Source organism: Loxodonta africana, chromosome 17 (genome assembly GCF_030014295.1).
Source record: "Loxodonta africana isolate mLoxAfr1 chromosome 17, mLoxAfr1.hap2, whole genome shotgun sequence".
NCBI lineage: Eukaryota > Metazoa > Chordata > Mammalia > Proboscidea > Elephantidae > Loxodonta > Loxodonta africana.
Genome location: NC_087358.1, coordinates 12,106,711 through 12,125,869, shown reverse-complemented (window position 1 = coordinate 12,125,869; position 19,159 = coordinate 12,106,711).

Sequence of the window (19,159 nt, the reverse complement as noted above, 5' to 3'; positions counted from 1 at the left end):
ATGGCAACGTCATGTGTGTTAGAGTAGAACTGCACTCTGTTGTGTTTTCGATAGCAGTGATCTTTTGGAAGTAGATTGCCAGACGTTTCTTTCCAGGTGCTTCTGAGTGGACTGATTCAAACCACCAACCTTCCCATTAACATCCGAGTGCATTAAATATTTTCCAAGTGCATTACAGCTTCACCTTAAGTTCCCATTAATCTTTCAAATTGAAGGACACTTTCACATGCATTGTTTAATTTCAGCAATTTCATATGGTTGCATGAAGTATTATTAGACTTACTTTTGAGATGCATGAAAGTGAGGCTAGAAGCAAATGTGATTTTTTTTTTTTTTTCCTAGAATCGGAGAGACTGTAAGTAGCAAAGCTAAACTAAGGCTCATGACTGCAAAGTTTATGGTTTTCCTGCAGTGACACCACAAAACTGGCAGCTAGGAAGCCGTTCATATCTTACTAATACAAATAAATGTTAATCCAAATAGGATGAAGTTAATCTGGGATTTTAATGGCTCAAAAACCGTAAATGTCAATACCTTTCTTCCATTTTGCTTCTAGCACAGGTTCTAATTCCTCACTAGTGAAGATTAAAAATTGAAGACTCTGAAATCCTTGTAATTTGCAGTCACCCTTATACCTGAGACACCTGGGTTTATAATATTTCTACTTTCAAACCCCCCACTCAGAAGTTTTCAAAGTCTTTGCTAGTTTTAGAAATCTTTTGAGAACAAAGAAATATCCTTAGAACATAGGTGATAATAACTGTGATTTCCTTGTGATTATATTTACAATATTCACTTCAAATTATGCAGTAAACCTCTGTGATAGATTCCAGCAATCTTTGCTGAATATGCATGCATTTTGGAAAAATGAGCCCTTGAGCTATTTTACAGAAATACGTATGTTTTGTGATTTTTTTTTTCAGGATTTCTAATGAAATATTACCTAGATTTCTCCCAAAATATTGGTTAAAATAGAACCATCATAATTTTTATAAAGTGAGCAAAAACTAATATTGCTGAGATTTTTTGGCAGATGAAGTCCAAGTGTTTGCTCATAGAGATCTATTTTCTTATAAATAAAGCTGATCATGGAAGCATAAAACTGAGAGCATTTTGAGGGCCTGTTGGAAATGAAGTCACTATACTCTCCTTACTCTTGAAGATCCTGCTTTTGTGATTTGCTTAAAAAAGGTGAAAAAAGAATAAGTTCAAGAAGCAGCCATTACATTGTCCCACCTGGATTCTTTGAAGGTTCTAATGGCAGCTTGTAGAGTGTCCGGTCAAACATGGCCTGGTGAGGGAGGAAGCAGAGAGCGTCCAGCGTTCCAGTGCTATGTACTGGAGATGAAGGATGACTTCTTAGGTTTTTTTTTTCTTTTTGTTCCTGTTCTCTATCTTCGACTGATAAAATGAAAATGCCAAAATGAGCAGTGATGTAGTTAAAAATATCAGTATATTGAACACACTTTTTTTTTTTTTTGTAATCACTTTATTTCATTTTTTAAATAATCCCCATAAGAGTGCCCACAAAGGAAGGGGACATACAGGATGGAATCAGGAGGATGATAACACTTCAAAAATGGTTCCATGGTGAATTCATTTCATCTAGACTGTACCTCATTTCATTTTCATGTGAATATGTTAAAAAAAAAAAATTAAGAAATCATTTGTGAAGCTATGTTTACAAGATTGAGCTTCCTGGGAGATGTTGGCTGTAAGAATCACCATAAGCCATTTTAATGAATTCCTTAATTATTCTTTCTCATTCTTAAAATTCTATAGCAGCCGTGTTCCACTATGTAATTAAACATAGTAACTTGGAATAAATAATCAAGGAACTATTGAATAACTGCTGTTGGCACTGGGATAGGCAAAAAAGAAGAAGCAGAATACATGTACTACCAAGGAACATAGGAAGCTAAGGTCGCTGGGGAATCCATTCCAGCACAGGAACTGGGCAAGATGCTCACAGTTTCCTAAGAGGTATGGTGGTAATTTGCTGGTGGCACAGTGGTTAAGCATTCGGTTGCAGACCAAAAGGTCAGCAGTTGGAATCCACCAGCCACTCCTTGGCAATGCTATGGGGCAATTCTACTCTGTCCTATAGGGTTGCCATGAGCTGGAATCAACTGGAGTGAAACTTGTTTGTTTGTTTCTGTTTTTTGGTATGTTGCTAATATAATTCGATTGAGGTTTCAGAGAATAATAAATTCACCACCTGTCAAAGCATTTGTTGAAATGCTTGTGTAGAAGAGACGGGAGTTGTCCTGGGCTGCATCTTGACTTACATCCGGTGGAACTGTATCATCGTGTTTTTAAACAGGATTCTGTTTAAGGGAGGAAATGGTCTCTCTGAAAAGTCTACAGAAAAAAGTTACTGAGATTCAGCACAGTCTGGGTATAAAATGAAGAATCAATCTGAGGAGAAGGGTCTTTGAGTGAGTGAGTTAAAATGCACTGCCAGGAAGGTTTTTTCAACCCTTCCCCCCAACTCCCCCATTTAAAAAGTATTATTTCTAACTCATGTCTGACAGAATAGGCAAGCTTACCATCAGACCACATGATCCTCACTGGAATGAAAGACAAGGGAAAAACAAGTAGGAAAAAAAAAAAAAGTAGAACATGAAATATACATGTAATACCTATTTAAAAAATTTGAACAGATGAGTATTCAACTCATCAGGTAATAATTATCCACTCTATGTTCTAATGGAAACTGTATAGTTTAATACTGTTTCACAAGAGACCATTCATTTCCCAGTTCTTGTTTCTTGCTGACCCACCTCAACACTTATCAAACACCTGACATAAAATTGTCTCTTAATATAACTGGATAAGCTACAGAGCTTTGTAGCTTTCATTTGGCTTGAGTTTAATTTAGATTTATTTATTCAACAGTTATTCAACTGAGTACCATGAGAGTCTGGATGCCCAGAGGTGAGCGTGTTCCAATAGGTGAAATGAATAAGATATATAGATAGGTATAGGAGTTCCTGGAGGGTGCAAATGGTTAAACACTCAGCTATTAACCAAAAAGTTGGCAGTTTGAATCCAATCGGGAGCATCATGGAAGAAAGGCCTGGCAATCTACTTCTGAAAGATCACAGCCAGTAAAAACCCTGTGGAGAAAAATTCTGCTCTGGAATACATGGGGTCCCCATGAGCTGAAATCAACTTGACAGCAACTGGTTTGGTTTTTGGTATGGATATGCATAAAAACACATGTATATCTAGCGTGTTCATTCGAGAGAGGAAACCCCTCCATCAATTAACTGTGCTGTCAAAAAGCTTGCTCGTGAGGAATATACTGTTGACTAAAATGAAATTTTTTAATTTTTTCCAGATTTTTTTTTTTTTTTTTGGTCATCTTTCTGGTCCCTGTGCTCTGAGTAAGATTCTATTTCCTTAGTCATTTTTGGAGTGACTTATTAATAAGGACCCCTTGGTCCGTGTTTCTTTAATTCCTGAGATTGAAGGTTTGAAGAAGTTAATAGCTCCTGTGTGAGTCACTCATAATGGATATTGTATAGAATAAGATGTATCTTCATTTTGTTAAAAAAAATATATAATTGGAAAGGAAAAGGTATTTTGTCAGTCCTTGTCCTGTCTGTAGAAATCAGTTCAAATCATGATTATACTCCTAGTCTGTTTGAGAAGAATAAAATATTCAAAACTAATAACTTCAAGCCCTCAGGCAAAGCTAGACTCCTATTGCCAGAAAGTCTCCGCATCAATACCGAAGAACAGTTTTAAAATCTCTCAACCAGTGCAAATTTTTTTTTATATGAATTGAGGAAACATGTTTTTAGGGACCCTCCACTGAATTTTCCTCAAATATTAAAATAAAGGTGACTGAATTGCAAATATTTTTATCCCTTATTGCCATTTCCAATGAAAAAATAATAGGTTTGACATTAACCTTGAATGTATAAAGGTTTAGGAAAGTCCGGTTCCTGTGAGTGCTATTATTTTCCAGAATATTCTTCTGCAAAGGCTTTCTGACGTTCTATACAAGGGAAACTGGAAAACTTAAATGATTACTGTCATATAAATAATTTGTAAGGAGATGAAGAGATAGAATGAATTTTGGAGAATGTATTAACCTCTTGATTAGATTTATTTTTGTATTTTTTTTTTAATAGTATTAATAAAATCATGCAAAGTACAAAATAGGGACATCAGACCTAAATACCTATGCTGCTTACTTCTGTCTTTGCTTTTTCTTGTTAAATATTATTTATTAGCAGGAAGACCCTCAAGGAGATGGATTGACACAGTGGCTGCAACGGTGGGCTCCAGCATAGCAACAATTGGGAGGATGGCGCCAGAGAAGGCAGTGTTTCGTTCTGTGGTACATAGGGTCACTATGAGTCAGAGCTGACTTGGTGGCCCCTAAAGACAACAACATGAGTGGATCTACCACTTGCTGTGTGAACTTAGGCAAGAGACTCAGCTTTTCTAAGCCCCCGTTTCCTCTTGGATAAACAGAGGGTAATGGCAATGCTAAGAGACAGATCCGTACCTTTTGGTCTTCATGTGTTTCATGTGAGTTAGACCTTCTAACCCGAAACTAGACTAGTTAGCCGTCACCCTTCATCCACTTGTTCTCTGAGCAGCTTGTGATGCAGTACAAAGTATGTATTAACTCTGGTTCCCTGATACTATATAAACACAGTCTGACAGCTGTTACACAATAACGACTATTTCAAAGAGAGTAAATGAGTCAGGGGAGAGGTGAGTTTTAAAAATAACTTCTTCCAAATAAGGCATTTGTTTACTGATATCTTAAGTGTAAACAGATAGTTTTTACACAGGAGAAGCTTAGTAATTCTTCTATATCTAGATGCAAGCAACAGACTATTATAAAATGAATGTCTTTTCCAAAGGTAGGTGAGGTGAGAAGAAGAAAGCAACTGACTTCATATATTTGTCTACAGGCTGAGATTTAAAACCAAAACAAAACTCAACCATATTTAAACCAATGTGATAACAAAATCATTAATCAGAATCTTTCCCCAAAAAAAAAAAAAAAAATGGGTGTAGGAGAAATGCCAGGAGAATAAGGTCAGACAAAATTCTTGGTATGCAAACGCTATGAAGGCAAGGTTGGTGGCAATGCCTTGCAAGAGCATCAAATGGAATATTAAACCCTGTGAGGTAGGTGATGATCTCTGGGATTCTGTATGAGCCAAACATCTCACTTCACCAGTTTATAGATATTTTAGATAGACCAGTTGATTTGCTGATTGCAATAAAAGGTGGGACAGGGGTATCAGAAAAAAAAGAGAGACCCTTTTCAGCCAATCTCCGCATGCCTTTCTTAAACCTCCTTTATCACCCTGAGTGTTTGCACATTAACACACACCTCCCCACACACACACTCTGAGGATCACTGTCTGTGAGCCTCACCCCGTCCTGCCACACCTTTGAGAATCATTACTTTTGTTAGGCTATGAATCTGAGTAGATGTGTTCCACAAGTGGATAGAGGAGAAGAAATAGTTGTAAAATTATTGGATTGAAAAGAAAGTCAGGTGTTGTCTTCCAAAGATATATATCCTTAGATACATATATCTGTATGTGCCAGGTAAGTATTTGGGGTGCATTTTCCTATTATGCTTCCAGGTCCCAGCAGAGAACCTGGCTGTTTTGTTGACTGAAAGAGTGAAGGAGAGAGGAGGGTAGGAAGAAAAGAGAGAGGCAAAATAAGTTACATTGTAAGATTTTCCTTCATGACTTCGGACAAGTTACATAATTTTTCTCTGCCTTAGCTTTCTCATCTATTAAAAAAAAAGAAGAAGAAGATAATCATGGTATCATGAAGAAGATTAGATAGAGATATGGATATCTTTATAGCTATATATATACAGGAGCACAGGTGGTGCAGTGGTTAAACATTTGGCTGCTAACCAAAAGGTCAGCAGTTGGAATCCACCAGCGGCTCCTTGGAAACCCTATGGGGCAGCTCTACCCTGTCTTGTAGATAGATATGGATATAGCTTAGAACAGGGCCTAACATGTATAAACCTTCAATAAATGTTACCTACTGTAAGCTATTGTCCTTAGATCATAAGATGTCAAGTTCCACTTTACTCTGCATTGGTCAGGCCGTATAAGAAATAGTACATTTGGTTCTGGGCTGATTATTTTAAGGGAACATCAATAAATTAGAATGTGAACTGCTTGGACAGTGAAATCTGTTGGTATCTAGTTCCTAGCCCAACATGCGTAGGACATCATAGATCTTCATGAAAAAATTTTACATGGATGACTGGAAAGAAGACCCATAACTACTAAGGTCTTAGGTACTTCAAGGACAGATATGTGGAAGAGGAAGTAAACTTGGTGTTTGATATCCAGGGGCTACAATTTGGGAGGGAGGTCCCGTGTTCAGATTTTCCTGGGCAGTCACGGTTTATGTCTGTGAAATTATCAATTAGCTTTTACCTTCAGAAATCGTTCCCTTTTGGACGAGAAATTGTATGGTTATCCCACATCTAGGTTAAATACGTTGCAGTGCTGGTGACAGGTCTAAGTTCGCCACAGGACAAAAGCACACAGTGTCAGAACTTTCTAATGATGGAATAGGCTGCCCTTATGGGAATGAGTGGATGTTCCTAGAAATACTCAGGTCAGTACAGATGATGATTCAATGTAAGGGTTGCTTCATTCAGTGGATGGGAAGTGAGACTAGATGGATACTGTTACCACAAGGAGATACAATCTAATAGATCACAATTCCTAAGTAGCTTCTTTTGTGATCTATCTGCTACATTTCTGTAAAATAAAACAAGAAGGGAAAAAAAAAACTCTGAACTTAGGTTCCAATTTAAACCAACTATCAATCCCCTAAATAACCGATTTAACAAAACTCCAGCAGGGCCTAAAAACACTGCCAGTTTTGTATTGGAGTTTTGGCATAGTTTTTAGTTTTCACAGCTCTTGCATGAAAATATAATATGTTTTCTGAAACAGGTAATCTAATATTTTCTACTTGACTTCCTTTTCATTTTCTAACATTTTCGGGGGAAGGGGAGAAACTACGATATGTTTATGGTACCTTCTCAAGCTGAGTGACCTAGAAATTTGTGATATAACCTGAATTAATTGTTAAGCCATGTCTTACCCTTCTACAAGTATAGATTTTTTAAAAATTTGCTACATAAAGAGCCCTAAAGTCTTGCTTGGATCAACTACCTGAATAAAATGTCTACTGCCATCTGACTGTATTCGGCCAATATGTTTATTTTCTGTTGTTTTGGTTCAAAACTAGCATTAGGAACTAAAATAATTAGATTAGAAACTGGGGTAGGAGAAAGCTGTTGTCAGTTACTAGAAAAATATTTCAGGACTAAAATTTATATTTCAGAACTTAGTGATTGTTTACAAATAGCCCAGATTTAAGGAAAATGAGCATGCTTTCTTTTCTGTTTTTACTGCCTTCACTTTGGTTCCGACACCCATTTCCTTTCAGCTGAGAGAATTATTCATTTGCCAGCTACTTACTGAGTGCATACTCTGTACAGGCACTCTGAGATAGGCTCTGGGGACAACACAGCAGGAAACAAACAAACAAAAAAAAACCCTTGCCTGAAGGCAGCTTAACTGATTGACATATAGTAGACTCAGACTCATGATGACCCCATGTGTGTAGGGGTAGAATTGTGCTCCATAGGATTTTCAGCGCCTAATTTTTCTCTTAAGTAGATAGCCAGGCCTTTCTTCCAAGGTGCCTCTGGGTGAACTTGAACCTCCAACCTTTTGGTTAGCAGCCACACTTGTTAAGTGTTTTTACCCCCCCCCCCAGCTGCCCCCAGGGACTCCTGCAGGCAGTTTAAATTCTATGATTTTTGGATGACTTGGAAAGGGCTTGATCCTAATTCTACCAGCAGGTCCTCATCCACCAGGAGATTTTCCTTCTTGGTATTCCTGCAGCTTGCTAAACACCCCTATCATCACTGAGCCTCTGTAACAACAGTGGACATGTTCCCAGGGAAATGAGTTTGAGAATAGAGGTGGTGGTGATGGTGAAAGGGGTCCATGTAGTAAGACAAATCCCTCAGCCCGTGGTATGCGCTCTCTTTGAGGCCAATAGCACCCTACAGAACAACATTCAAATTTCACAGCCTGAATCCACCCCTGCCATGTATGGCCGCAAATTCCTCTTTAAACTTCATCTCCTCTGACATTACTGGCGTTTGCTCCAAGTTTAGACCCATTCTTTACCAACTGGCCCCTTAGCTGCAGTGTTATCTCCCCGGCTCCATCGCTGCCACTTGCCAACATCCTATCTTCCTTCCCAATCCAACCCAATGCTCCTTCTCCACGGAATCATATTTAATCCTCACAATGTCATTTGTTCTCTGTGAGGAACTCCTGTGGCGTCTGGGCCTTTATTATATCATCACTCACATTATTGCATGTTTTATTATATTTTTTTATGTTCTTGACTGACTCTGCATACTAGCCTATTAGCCTGAGAAGGCAACGTCATTGGTGTTACCTTTTCTTTGTATCCACTGAGCTGTCTGATGTATTACCTTGAAACGACCAGGTCTTCAGAGAATAATTTTTGAATGGATCTTGGGAATCCATATTTAGGGATTGTATTTTTTTTCACTGTTTGATGACAGGCACATTGTTTTTCTTTCTCGTACCTTAGTTCTCATATTATCAAATTGGTTGTATTTTTTCAACAAGTTCTTATGATCTTCATTCCTGATATCTCTCAAATCCACTTTTCTTCACTATTCTCACTTTATCCTTCAAACACTACTCACCTCTTACTTGGGTTCCTAACTTATCTACTTGCTTATAGGTTGACAACCTTCCCACCTATCCTAGGTTTTGCTGCCTAGTTGACCTTTAAGAGAAAACCCTGGTGGCATAATAGTTAAGAGCTACAGATGCTAAACAAAAGGTCAGCAGTTCAAATCCACCAGGTGCTCCTTGGAAACTCTATGGGGCGGTTCTACTCTGTCCTTTAGGGTTGCTATGAGTCGGAATCAACTTGATGGTAACAGGTTTGGTCTGATTTTGGTAACCATTAAGAAATTTCTATCTGATTGTCTCTCCTCTGCTTAAGTCCTCCAGTGGCTCTTCTCCCCACTCCCCTGTTCCTGCCCCATGAAGTTTCATCTCCTTTTTTCACTTGGCTCTCCAGGATTTCATTCCCTTTCAGTTTTCTGCCTCATCCTCTATTCATCTTCCCTCTCCCTATAACTATTCCTCACTTCGCTCTTGGAACACTTCAAACCAGTTGGGTTAACTTATATTTTGTATGTTCTCACAAAACTGTTCTGATATAGTAACCAAAGACACTGTTTGATTCTGGTTCTCCATATTATTCCTGATGATGTAGTGAATTCTATTCTATCCCTCCCTGCCTCTTTCTGATTATTTCTGCTCCCATGAAGGTTTTATCTTCTGAAACTGTCCACTCTGAATCTGATCCAGTAATATGGCTACTGAACAAATGAGTAAATGAATGAATGAATGAATGAATGAGTGAATGCATCATTAACATTTTGAACACTTTCTGCTGGGATCACCCTATTTCAGAGATCTAATTTTTTCCCTGTGGTGTGATCCCTTTTGAGATTTATTTGTACTGTACATTTTATGGAAGAAACTTCGGAAGTTTTTATTTTAGCTAGATGGAGGGAGGACAGTAAGGCAGTCCCTGGGTTATGAATGAGTTCCATTCCTCGTCTGTCTTTAGGTCAGATATCTATGGAAGCTGGAACAGTTAGGTAGGGTTCATACCCAATGTCAGTTAGTCAAGTGTTTGCATTAGCATATAGTATGTGGTGTACCTTTCCATGCATTAAAAAAATAATAATAATAAACACTTCCAAATACACTAAAATATCTTTAACATAATAATACAGTAATAACAATAATGTTTTGATGCACATCACTAAGTAGTGCTCATTTGTTATCGTGAACCATCGTGTGTACCTTGAATTTTTAATATAATAGGCTTTATGGGGGTTAGTTTGTGCCTACGAGCTGTATGTAAGTCAGACTTTCTTAACACGAGGACTTCCTGTAGTGATAAAGGGAAGCTGGAGGTCACTTTGAAAAAGAACAACTATCCTTCTGAAAGTCAGAAAATATACATCAGTGTATTCTAGCTTTCTTTTGCTACCAACCTGCAGAAAGAAATGTGTGTATGTATGTGTATGTGGGGGGGAGGTGGGGAGTGATCATCATTTATTCAACAAATATTCACTGAGCACTTACTACGACCTGGGTGCTGTTCTAGACACTGTGGATAGTAATGAATGAGATAGACATCCTGTTTCTCATGAAGCCTATATTCTAGTAGGGGAGACAAACAGTAAACAAAGGAGATATATTGTATTAGAAGATCATAAGAGAGCCTGAGAAAAAATATGGATATATGTCACTCACATACAGATATATATGTCCTATACCTATATGTTTATATATATACACACGCATACATGTGTCTACTATATTTTTATACAAATAACGTGAACCTTCTAATGCTGTAAAAAAAAAAAAATATTGGCATAGCAGTGCTTACAAAAATGCCTCATGGAAGGAGGGAGACGTTGGCAAACAAACATAGAAGGTGCTCATTATTTGTGTTAAAATATGGTATTTTTATATACATATACATATGTTCATACATATATATAATTTAAAAGAGCTTCATACTATAATGCTTATCATTTCTATGTGTGATGTATTTTGATATTTTTTCTGTTCTCTATTTTCTATTTTATTTAATTAAAAAGGAAAAATGCTGGTTGCAGTCTACTAGATCGATTTCATGACACACTAATACAATGAGATGCATGATGGAAAAAAAAACACTGGTTTAAAGTGTAAAATATTTCACCATGGGTAGTCCACATCCTTATGGTTACATAGACAGTTCAGAATACTATGACCATTCCTGTACAATTAACATTAGATAGCTTTAGCACAAAAACTGCTTATCTTATCAAGATTCTGATTTTGAATCAGATAAACTTAATGTCATAATCTCCATGAGCTTTTCATTGTCCAAAAACAAACAAAAAAAACCTGTTGCCATCGCGTCGATTACAACTCCTAGGGACCCTATAGGACAAAGTAGAACTTCCCTGTAGGGTTTCCAAGGAGTGCCTGGTGGATTCAAACTGCTAACCTTTTGATTAGCAGCCATAGCTCTTAACCACTAAAAGAGTCCAAAATATCACAATTTGCAAATGAAGTGAACATTTTCCTAAGTATAATGATGTCATAAATTACTTGTATACTGTATAAACTTTGGAATATCTTTCCATTGGGTAAATTTCTGGCTCAGTTTTTAAGATACAGACAATGACATTGACTTCTTATTGGGGACTGTGGAATGTGAGGTAGTTATGACTTTGGCAACTGAATTATATTTACGTTCTAGCATGTTAAAACTGGATAAAATCTCTTTTCCTTGTTGATTACCTTACCTACTATTCAAGCAGTCCATGGAGTGTATATCACCCAAATATTAATGAGAAAAGAAGCAAATTTTCCTTATTTTGTTGACAGGTGTGTTCATCTTTTAAAGCACTCAATACAGAGCCACCAATCATTTTTGTATTCTAGGGAAAAGCATAAAATGCTTTGAAAATTTGAAAGCATTGTGAGTGCTCCAGTTTTATCCATGTTTACCAAAATTAGGATAAAACTTGTGTTTTTTGTTATTAAAAAAAAAAAACCCACAGCCTAGTCAATCAAGTATATCACCAGTTAGGTAGAATATAGCAGTATTTTTGCTTTAAGAGTTATCGCTCTATCTTCTTTAATGGAAATTTCCAAGTAATACATAACTTTGTTTTTATGTTTATTCTTTAGAGTACTAAAGAACCCATATCACGTAATTATAATAATAAAATAATTATATAAAGCTAATTGTATGAACAAACTAATTTCTGGTGTGAACATTTACATTTCTCCTTTATAAGGTTGCATAGGGCAGATTTAATTTTTGATAAATCAGATAGCTAATGCAATTGAATTCATATTCATCATCTTTAAAGGTGATACATAATTCCAAACACAGTAGCTGCAAATTATAGTCTTCGAAATCTAACATAAGTGACATGCAAAGCTGCCCAGTAAGTATACTGAGTATGTGACATTGTTACTTTGTAGCCAATGACATTTCTTCTAGTTACATTCTAAATATATGATAAAAACCAAAACCATTCTCCTTCAAGTGGATTCTGAGCCATGGCAACCCCATGTGTGTCAGAGTAGCATCGCACCCCGTAGGGTTTTCAATGGCTGATTTTTTGGAACGAGATCACCAGGCCTTTCTTCCGAGAAGACATTGGGTGGACTCAACAGCCAACCTTTCTGCTAGCATCCAGGCACATTAACTGTTTGCACCACCCCTAAGTGCCTTGTCGTCAAGTCAAATCCAACTTACCGCCATCCCACAGGATAGAGTGGAGCTGCCCCATAGAAATTTCCAAGGCTTTATGGAAGCAAGACTGCAACATCTTTCTCTGCAGAACAGCTGGTGGGTTTGAACCGACAGCCTCTCAGTCAGCAGCTGAGTGCTTAACCACTGTGCCACTGGGGCTCCTTTGTACCATCTTTGGATGCAGATATGTGGTGATCCTTCTAAAAAAATAAGTGATGATGGTTTAAAGCGCAAAGTAAATTGTGTTGCTGTCATCTTCTTATTATAGATTAAAATAGATTGTAACCCACTTCATGGTGCGTTTGATGCTCGGATTAGCATGCCATTGTAATGAGAACATGCTGGAAACCAGGGGTTAAAACAGAGGCACACATACATCCAAGTCTCTCTGCCCCCAAATCTGGAATAAATTAGAAAATGCAAAAATCCTATGAATATAGTAAATAAAGGGAGTGGGGAGAGAAAAACAATTTCTCATGCGAAGCCCATTCATTTTTGAGTAGATAATCAGAAAAAAAAAAAAAAGAATTTCCTATTTTTCTTCCTCTTATGGGCGTGTGTATGTGTGTGTGTGCATGTGTTAAACTTCGTTGTGAGTTTGACAGCATCCTTTTTTTAATTGAGGTAGAATTCACATAGTAAAACTCACCATATTAACCTTTTTAAAGGATCCAACTCAGTGGCTTTTAGAGTGTTCATAATGTTGTGCAACCACTACCAGTATCTAATTCTAGAACATTTTTATCACTCCAGAGAGAAAACCCAAACCCATTAAACAGTCACTCCTTATCCTTTTCATGTCCCCCAGCCCCTGACAACCATTAATCTTTCTGTCTCTATAGATTTGTCTATCCTGGACAGTTCATGTAAATGGAAGCATACAATATATGGCTTTTTGTGTCTGGCTTCTTTCACTTAGCATTAGGTTTTCAAGGTTCATCCATGTGGTGGCATCAATCAGTACATCATTTTTATGACAATAATATTTCACTGTATGTATACTCTACATTTTATTCATTAGTTGATAGACATTTTGATTGTTTTTATTTTAACTTAATTTTTTTTTTTTTTTTACTTTATTATGAATGAGAACATTTGGTACAAGTTTTTTTTTTTTTTTTTTTTTGAGTACCTATTTTCAATTCTCTTACATATTTATCTAGGAGTAGAAATGCTGTCTCAGGTGGTAATTTTGGCAGCATCTTATTAGACGGAAATGTTTGAAGTAATTGAAGACAAAATGGATGAGGGAAGCTGCTCTTAGATGTCCAAAGTGTATGGACCCTTCCTTAGCCTGATGTAGGACTGCAGTTCATCCCAAATATCTCTCCTTCCAAGTGTAACAGGCCAGTTGTGAAGTGCAGAGCTTTCTCTTTTTTTTAATTCTCACTTGCTGTTTCACATGTATGTGCTAATATCTTGCAAATGGGCTGCCAGAGGCATACAGGAAGAGTAGCCTAGAAAGGAGGCTTGTCACAATTAAGGCCCAGCGCCTCATATGTCTCCTGCCAACCCCCACCCCACTTCACTCTTTCATCCCTTACAACTGCCATCACCACTGTCCAGCCTTAACCCGCAGTATGTGAGACTGCAAACATTCCAGAAGGATCTAAGTAAAACAGCAACCGCAACAATAGTAAGAGGTGCTCTGTGGTGAATTCTTAGTTTGAACCTGAAACTGGACTAAGTATTTGGGCCGAAGCTGGGGGCATTCTGGACCCTGGGCTTGGGACATTGACAGAGATCTGTTACCATTCTCATTCCTAGGCTGACTTCTCAACTGTGGTGTTTTGGATTTCCACACCCCTGGAGCAAACTTCTCAGAGAGCTACTCCCCACTAAAATGTGGACTTTGGCCCCTGATCTACAGTAGGAGTCAGAAATGATGTTTCTTTTCATTTTGGCCTATAAAATGTAGAAATTGCCTGGGTTCTAGTCAATTTGGAACAACAAGTGGGCAATTGACTAGATCACACATCAATCTGATTTGGCAGTTATTGTGGCCAAAAACCTCAAATGCTATAAAACTGCCAGTCTCATGTACATTTATGTTCAAGGCCTAATAGACTGTATTCCCTCCTGAAATTTTTTTTTTATTATCAGACAGCGGATTATCAGAAACTATGCCACAAATTCAGTATTCTCGGCTACCATGTTAGCACAAATGTTAATTTTCTGGGCACAGTGACTCTGACTCACTGTGTTCTTAGTTCTCAGAAAATATTTTAAACGTAAACTACAGTGTAACAGCCCAGAACATGTGGTATTTCATTGCTGGAAAAATCTTTCTGTTATATCTGTCCAAAATTTGATATACAGTGTGTGTATGTGTGTGTGCGTGTATCCAAAGGATCCAGGTAAGTTACTATTGTCCAACACAGTCAGGTGGTTGAGGTCATGGGTTTGGAAGTCTGGGTAGGGACTTCTCTACCACTTGCTTGGAAAATTACTGGCATGTACTCTGTTTTCTCGTCTGCAAATTGGGGGAAGTAATTTTTACGGATTGAATTGTGTTCCCTTAAAACATGCATTGAAATCCTAACCCCTGTAGCTGCACAATAGGAGCCCTGGTGGCACAGTGGTTAAAACACTTGGCTACTAACCAAAAGTTCATCACATGGAACATTCCAGCCGTTCCATGGGAGAAAGATTTACCTGTTCCCGTAAATATTTACAGTTTTGGAAACCCTATGGGGCAGTTCTACTCTGTCCTATAGGGTCGCCATGAGTCAGAATTGACTTAACTAAAGTGGGTTTGGTTTTGTTTTTTTTAGGTACCTGCATATGGAGTCCTTGGGTGATGCAAATGGTCTATGTGCTTAGCTGCTAACTGAAAGGTTGGAGGTTTGAGTCCACCCAGAGGTGCCTAGGATGAAAGGCCTGGCAATCTACTTCCAAAAAATAAGCCCACGAAAACCCTAGGGAGCACAGTTCTAGTCTGATGCACATAGGGTCATCATGGCTCAGAGCTGACTCAATTGAAGCACTGGTACCTGTAAATATGGCCCTGTTTGAAAATAAGGCTTTTCTTTTGTTATATTAATGAAGCCATACCAGAGCAGAGTGAATACTAAGCCTAATCACTTCTAGTTATAAAAAGAGCAGAATAGACACAGAGACCCTGCTGGGGGAAGACAGACACCAAGGAATGCTAACAAATACCAAGGAATCCAAAGAACTTCTGGGGGTAAGGACAAGGAAGGACCTTCCCTTAAAACCGATGCTCTGATGCGGACTTTGAGCTTCCATGATTATGAGAAAGTAAACGTCTGTGTGTTCAAGTCATCCACCTGCGGAATATTTTGTCAAGGCAGCTTTAGTAAACTAAGACAGTAAGAGAACTAGTGCCTTAGTCAGTGGTGAGGAATACGTGAAGTGGCAAAGGAACCAGTGACTAGTACTGGTAAACACTCAAAAAATGTGAGCTGTTGCTATTGTCAGTATCGAATCCCTGTAGCCAAAGTATCCAAACAGCAAAGGAAATACAAGAGACATTGCAATATTTTTTCAAAACACATAGAGGTTTGATTTTTATCTTCATTAATTTAACCTGAAGAAAAGAGAGCTGTAGAATGTCTCAATAATCTGCTAAAAAGTAGAGAAAAAAAAATGTTTATTGAAGCATAGTACATTTCGTTTAGAAAATTAAAACAGATACCAAAGCCTAACTCCATTCCAGCTTGCACAGACTATTTTCCTAACCAGAGTGAGGAATCTTGTCATATTTGTTTTGTTTTTTCTTTTATCTTGTTTGTTGTTCTTTTTTTCCCTCTGAATGTGCTTGGCTTGGTGATCTGTTGTCTTTTCATATAATTAGGTATTTCATTATTTACCATCAGCAATTGAATAATGTGTTATCCATTATGATAGCAGGAGAGTTATGAATAAGGCCACCAATTCCCCATGCATTTCTATTGCAGGCTGAAAGAGAACAAAGGTTCAAATGTTTGATGTTGTTGTTAGGTGCCATCAAGTCAGTTCTGACTCACAGCGACACCCCATGTACAACAGAACGAAACACCGCCTGGTCCTGCATCATCCTCACAATTGTTATGCTTGAGCCCACTGTTGCAGCCACTGTGTCAGTCCATCTCATTGAGGATTTTGCTCTTTTTCGCTGATCCTCTACTCTTCCGAGCATATTGCCCTTCTCCAGGGACTGATCCCTCCTGATATCACGTCGAAAATACATGAGATAAAGTCTCGCCATCCTCACATCTAAGGAGCACTCTGTGTATTTGATAATATTGTACAATTTTTGTTCACTTTTCACATTTTCTCAAAACTCTGTTTCCTAAGAAATCAATGTAAGCCACTACAAGTTTCCCATGTTGGAATCTGGCTGGAATGCATCTTTGTATTGAATCCCACCCAGGTTTTCTTCCAGAACTACCAAGGACGTTTTATTTGCAAATAACAATTATGTGAATTATCAGATAGCCTTAAAAATTAGGATAACTGAGTGTTATCCTAGGTAACATCCCATCCAGCTAGATAATTAGTTGATCTTATTAATGAATTTTGAATTGTAACATTTGTTGATTTCTATATTGGTCCCTTTATTTGAAGAGAACAATGTCATGACATTTATCACATCTTTCATAAGACATTTAATTAAAAAAAAAGAAAAAGAGACAACCAATGCCATGTGGTTTATGTGGCAACCGTGTTGGCTGTGCCTTCTTTTCTCTCCCTTACTGTTCAGCCATCAATGGGCTACATAGGCAGCAGCCATACAAATGCACTCACGTGGGTCACATGTCCTACAACACAGTTACCTGCACAGAGCAAGAAAACTTCTCATCTATCACTCGAATATTCCCAGAATTTCTAGAAGCACATTTTAAGTACAGGGCTCTGGATCTAGCTATCTACAGGCTCTGCTCTTCTGAGTACAGAGACAACCCTGGTTCCACAATGCCTCACGACATTCTTTGAGACAGCACTTCAACCTTGAAAACCGAAACCAAAACAATTGCCTTACAGTAGATTCCAACTCATAGCAACCCTATAGGACAGAGTAGAATTACCCCTTAGGGTTTCCAAGGAGCAGCTAGTGGATTCGAACTGCTGACCTTTTGGTTAGCAGCTGAGTTATTAACCACTGTACTGCCAGGACGCCACTATAGCCTTTGACCGATTTATTGATCAACTTTGATCTACAAATTTCTCACATGTAAACTGAGTAAAGCATAACAAAAATACCTCATAGGATGGTTGTAATGATTTAATGAGCTAACACAGATGATATGTGGCACTTGGCACGTAGTAGGTGCTGAATAAATACTAGCTAAATTAAAAACCAAGCCCAAATTGACAAACAGCAAAACCAGATTTCTCTAGATGTCTGCCTGGACTTTTGAAGAAGGATTATCTGAATATAAATGTGTGTTCGTATGTGTACAAATATGTGTGATATTTGTTTTAATTTCTTTTCCTAACCTAACCAATTAATTTTTTTAGTCCTTTAATGTTTGGTGAAATAGGCAATAATTTGTATTAAAATCCTTGTAGGAAAAACTTCCCTATTATCACTTCCTTTTTAAATAAAAAACATATCTAGTTGGCATATTTCCGCCCCCCCAAGAAAATGGAATTATTATCCAGTGGAAAATGTAAATTCTTAACAGAGAGAATATAATGCATGGGGGGAGGATGTATGGGATAGTTGTATAAAAAGTTATTGGAGTTGAAAAATTATAAGTTAATTGTTTTTACCAACCCAGGGGATAATGTTCATCTCTCAAGGTACGTGTCATGAAACTGCCAGTATCAGTGTGTTTTTTTAAAGCAAGAACAATTGGCTAAAACTTTATATTGAGATAGAAAGAGAGAAAAAAATGCGGTAGAAAAATCAACTCAGTTTCAAAGTTGCAGGCTCTGATTGATTAGCTAAATACTTTCTCAAGTTGCGAACATCAAAGAAACAGATTACAGAGGCTAGGAAAAAGGACTTCTTTTTCATAATGCACAGTGTTAAACAGACCCTGGAAACATAATGAAGAAATGTACAGGCAAGAATCATACTAAATAACATATCAGTCATTTCTTGAAATAACAAGTGTTTCCTTAAAATACCATTTTATGAATACCCAGAGATTAAAGAAACACAAACCACAATTCCAACAATCCATCTGAGAACCTGTTTATGGGGTATTGTAGGACTAGCCATGAGCTTTCAACACCTTTAACTTGCTCCCTCTTTTTTTTAATCATAAGTAATTATTAACTTTGCTAACATACCTATGCTTATTCTCTAGTGCCTGATCACTAAACCAAAAGGAAGTGACACATCATTGTCAGGTTCCATAGCTCCAGGTTGTCCCCCCCGCCCCGCCGCCAGATGGATTGAAAGCAGACCTGGTGGTGCAGTGGTTGGGTGCTTGGCTGCTAACCTAAAGGTCGGTGTTTGGAACCTACCAGCTACTCCATGGGAGAAAGACGTGGCACTCTGCTTCTGTTAAAGATGTAGAGCCTTGGAAACTCTCTACGGCAGTTCTACTCTGTCCTATTGTGTCGCTATGAGTTTGAATTGACTTAACGGCAATGGATTTATTTGTTTGTTTTTGGTTTGGGGATGGATGGAATATGTCAACTTTCTTTAGACTGAATTCACTTTAAATTTTTTTTTTTTAATAATATTCTTATGCTCAACAAAGAACACTTTAGAAGCCATGCAAGAATTGAAGCCATACTTAGGCCACACCAGAAGAACAGGGGTTATTGAGTTACCATT